This window comes from Eubalaena glacialis, chromosome 4 (assembly GCF_028564815.1).
Source record: "Eubalaena glacialis isolate mEubGla1 chromosome 4, mEubGla1.1.hap2.+ XY, whole genome shotgun sequence".
NCBI classification, from domain to species: Eukaryota; Metazoa; Chordata; class Mammalia; order Artiodactyla; family Balaenidae; genus Eubalaena; species Eubalaena glacialis.
This window is the reverse complement of record NC_083719.1, coordinates 105,235,711-105,240,424: the sequence shown is the minus strand read 5'-3', so window position 1 is coordinate 105,240,424 and position 4,714 is coordinate 105,235,711. Positions and strand designations below refer to the sequence as shown.

Sequence of the window (4,714 nt, the reverse complement as noted above, 5' to 3'; positions counted from 1 at the left end):
CTCTACAAAATCTTCAGGCATTTAGAAGAGCATGAACTACTATCTCTTAAATACTGGCAAAGAGAAAGAGATTCATTTACTAATATGTTTCTATTTACTGTTGATTACTTCTCTTCAATTTAGCATTCATCTTGTAATTTTTTTATAAACAGTGATGAATAGTGAGGCTGGGCCGAATTTACAACAGCTGACTGTGATGGTACTGTCTGTGATAGTTTAGTATTAAAAATTTATTTCCTGGTATCTTTTAAGATGTGAGTCAGGATATAAGCATGCAATTTATGGAAGAAGAAATGTTCATGGCTAATAAACAAGTGAAAAATATTCTCTACTAGTTATAAAAAAATGCAGACAATGACCCAATTGGGTAACAAATTGGCAGAGTTTTTTATAAAGATCACCACATTTGTGGTGATGGTTGGTAGGTTTTTTTGTTTTGTTTTGTTTTGGTATTTTTAATAACTGAAACAAGACAGACCTAAAACTGCAGCTTCTGGAAGAACCATTTGTTCTTGCTGGTCTTGTATCTCTCCTTGAACTTGACCTTGGCGTCTCACTGGGCCTTGTGTTTGAGAGCAGGGTCTCTGAAGACATCCTTGTTGACAACAGTTTTGTCCAAGGGGATATCCACAGAGTACCTTGTGGGCACGAGGTGATTATAACTATAAACTTTCATAAAAGACTAGATCTTTGACCTCTTGGTGATTTTCATCTTGTTCATGGCAGCTGTCACTTTGCAGGGATAGCGGTCGATTCCAGCCACCAGAGCATGGGTCTAGGGTCGGTCTGAGGTACCATCATCAATGTTCTTCACAATGACTTCTTTGCGTCTGGAGTAGCATCCAGCCAGGATCAGAACCACATTCTTGGGTTTCATGAACTTGCCCATTTCAGCAGCACCAGTTGGGACTACAGCCGGTGGCAGACTTCTTAACATGCATGTGTGCAATGCTGGAAATGATTCCATAAAGGAGTTCTCATCCTCATTTTGCAGAGGAGGAGACTGAGGCTCAGCAAGTTTCATGAAGTCATCTCACGTCTCACAGCTTGTACGTCACCAAGCTGAGACTCAAACCTAGGTATAGCTACTGACCAACCCCTCCATAGCCACAGGGAGAGTTTAGCCCAGACTGGTTAGAAGTCATTGTGAGGTTTCTGGTAAACCAGAGTTTGCATTCTGCCTTATGCACCTGTGAAAACTCTGCAGAGTAAGGTGTGGTTTGGTGCTTGGGCTGGGCCATCATGGGGGCTGAGGAAACAGACTGTTTCTCTGAGAAACTGTGTTCCAGTGTTTCTTAGGTTTTCAGGGAGGGAGGGTAAAGAGTGGAAGCGAACTTATTTGTTGTGTAATTTCTATATGCCTACCACTTTATATATAGAAACGTATTTAATCTTCCTCTAATGCTAGAAAACAGGTATATTTCTCACCATTTCGGAGATAAGGAAACCAACCTGAAGAGAAACAGTTTCTTCTCCTAGCTCACACCTTCAGTTAAACAGCAGCAGAGCTGAAATTTAAATGCAGGCGTATAGAATCCAAAGCCATATGTCTTTTCACTATTATACACAGTCTCCCCTAAAGGAAAATAGAACACATGGTTCCTAGTCTCTTCAACCTACTTACATATTATATTACGTTTTCGGCATGACTCATACAGTGTCTGCCTTCACGGTGTCTGTGTGTACCCACCGTGATGCCTTCAAACGTCATTCTGGAGACCTTTTATTTATTGCCCCAAGTCTGAGCTGAGCCTGATCACCTTCCCATAAAAGAATCTTTTGCAGCTAGGATTCTTTGAGGGATGTTTAAGCAATTGTAGTTGGAATTGTAGAGGAATTTTCAAAAAATTCAATACCTCTCCATATACATGGTGCCCTGCTAGTAGTTTTACAAACTTTAAACTAGAAAACACAGTAAAAGCCAAAAAACCAAAAGCCTAATCTACAGTGTCTGTTTACAAGGAAGTCAAAGAAGCTAACCTAAAACCTAACCTATCTTTCTAGATTAAAAGGAACTTAAAACCAAAATTTGCGGAGTTGACACAGCAAGTGTGACAGTGCAAGTACGTAATCATTCTCTTTTCCCTTAGCTGGAACATAGTGAGTGCTCCTGGACAAACTGAGTCCTAGATTGCAGCCATACTTCCAAGCCTTTTCTAGCATTGCTCATTGACTCCCTCTATTGGAGTTTTCCCTCCTCAGCTTGAACAACATGAAAAACCTCAAGCTCTGCCAGTTCTTCTTTGCAATCAACCTATAAGCAAAAGGCACTTGTGTCAGAGGTTCCTGAGCATGTGGGATCACTCTTGATTTGCTTAAGTCCTTGATGATAAACAAAGAAACTTCCCCCAGTGGGCAACCACAGATCTCCATGTGGAGCCTTTCTGTCCTTGAGCTACCCAAAAGACATTTTCCATAACAAAGAGGCAATACTCTACTCTCAACTACTTTTTCCAGGTCTGGGACCTGTCACTTACAGTTCTAAGTCTGGATCCATTGACTTCACTGCTTTCCCCTGGAGCCTACTCTTCTAGGGCATGAGTTGTGCTTGGAATGTCTGCTGCATGCTCCTCTTTGCTGGCAGGGCCTGTTCTCTTTTCCACATCTTCCAGAGGCCAGCTAATCTTCAAGAAACTCTGAGGAGTGCCAGGAAGGAACTTTGAGTTTACTCCTGATCTGGTCCATAACAACCCTTTCAGCCAAGTGGCCTGTTCTTCTCTCACAAGTGGTATATCAGAAGGTTTCTCTTTCAGAGTATGGTCAGAGGGATGCATCAGCCACACCTGAGACCTACATGTGAGGGTCAGCAATTGACCACAGAGACAGTCTATGTGACTGCTAAGATAATAATAACTTCTCACCTCAGGAGCTTCATCTTATCTTGAGGCTGGTGTGGGGTTACTTTCATTGACCCCTTACTCACGGTGATCTATGTCTTACTCCAATCCTGATGTCTTTCCTCACTTTAGAAGACAGTGAGTATCTGCTACCTCAGAGGTTCCACCCTAATTCTCCCTAAATGGTCTTCAGTTTACGCCCAAAAGTTCATGACTGTACATTATTTAAATTAAACACGTCAAATATAACAACTTTCGTATTCATTTGAATTAAACATACTCAACATAACAAATTTGATATTATCAAAATATTGATAAAATATCAATATTTTATCACCCATGTCTCATCTGTGCTTTCTATAATCAGAATATACTTTTTTTAAAGAACACGTTTTATACTGTATTCGTCATGGAAGTTGACCTTTTTTATTCTTCCTTCTTTTTAGCTGTTCCACCATGACACTAATGCAAACACTGAAGTTGCTCATTAACTAGGAGAATAATAAAATGACATTGAAATTTATTTTTACTCTGTCTCAAACAAAAGTATAATTGGCTGAACTCAAATGTAAATATTTTAAAATATTTAATTCATTTTAATCTAAGACCATTGCAAAACAAATTGTATGTGGGGAGAAGATTTATTTGTATAGGAAATACTAAGATGAAGATTTACATAGAGAAGAAAGAGTGCAATTTGCTTGAGTTCAAGATTAGATACTAGAACTAGAGACTTCTATGCGTGAGATTATTAAAAATACACATAACTTTTATTCTCTATCCTCCTTTTCCTACTCTTTCAAGCAGAATGTGCTCTTCTGTCCTGTGTTAGATTGAAGGCATTGATGATCTCAATTAAATTAATGGCTTCTCTGTATCCATACTGTTTGTCTGATAACTTTGGAGTCCCTGCCCCTCTAACTTGGGCTGCCTTTGTGGCTTGCTTTGGCCAGTACACTGTGATATTGTGACCAGTCTGAGTCAAGAAGCCGTGCGTGTTTCTGCTTCCTCTTTGGCTTCTCTATGGTCACCATGACAACATGCCTGAATTAGGGGCATGCTCCAGGTGAGACCACGTGGAGCAGAGATGAGTCATTCCAGCTTTCATAGACCACTCAGCTCCCAGTTGACCTGCCATCTGACACATGACTGAGCCCAGCCAAAATCTAATTGGTCTAGATCAGTAGAACTACCTGCTAAGCTGTAGATTCATAAATAATAAGTAGTTGTTTTAAACCCATATGTTTTGAGATGGTTTGTTATAGAGCAATAGCTAACCGCTTCAGATTCTACATTCATATTATTAATGCGGTAAGATGGTAACAGCGCCTCCTAGGGGCAATTTTATTTTAACTGTTGTCAACTGCTTGAGCTACACGAAAGTCACTCTAAGAGGCTTCGGTTTCAGTAAGTGGGCAGGGGGAACTTAGGGAGTGCAGTGGAGTCTTCCTGGGATAATAGCTGAATATGTTTCAGAAGCCTCTTATCATCAGAAATAAGGAAAGGTGGGTAGAGGACATCTTTTAAAGATCTTACAATCGTACTTGGTAGACCTGCACACTGTTGCCACCACATGCCCCTCCTCCCCAGCCTCCCCTTCAGTCCTCCTACTCCCCATGAAAAGCCTACAGCAGCACCAGCCGGCTACTCACTCTTGTCAGGTCTGTTCCAGACGTCCTTCTCACCTCTCCCTCGACCGCTCTCCAGGTTTTTGCATTGAGTCTAGCAGGCCTTCTTCAGTGTAAGACGAAGCTGGCTTCCAATCCAGCTCATGCCTGACCTGTTATGGGCCCTCAGACACGCTAAGGTTTGATGTCTGTGTGCTCCAGTTTTCTTCTCTGCAAAACTGTAATGAGAAAGGGCCCTCGTCAAAGCTC

General features: G+C 41.1%; 1 pseudogene; it reads right to left on the bottom strand.

Moving 5' to 3' along the window:
- Window positions 1–478: 478 nt before the first annotated feature.
- LOC133089901 (large ribosomal subunit protein eL27-like) lies at window positions 479–889 on the bottom strand (annotated as a pseudogene).
- Between the last annotated feature and the right edge of the window lie 3,825 nt (window positions 890–4,714).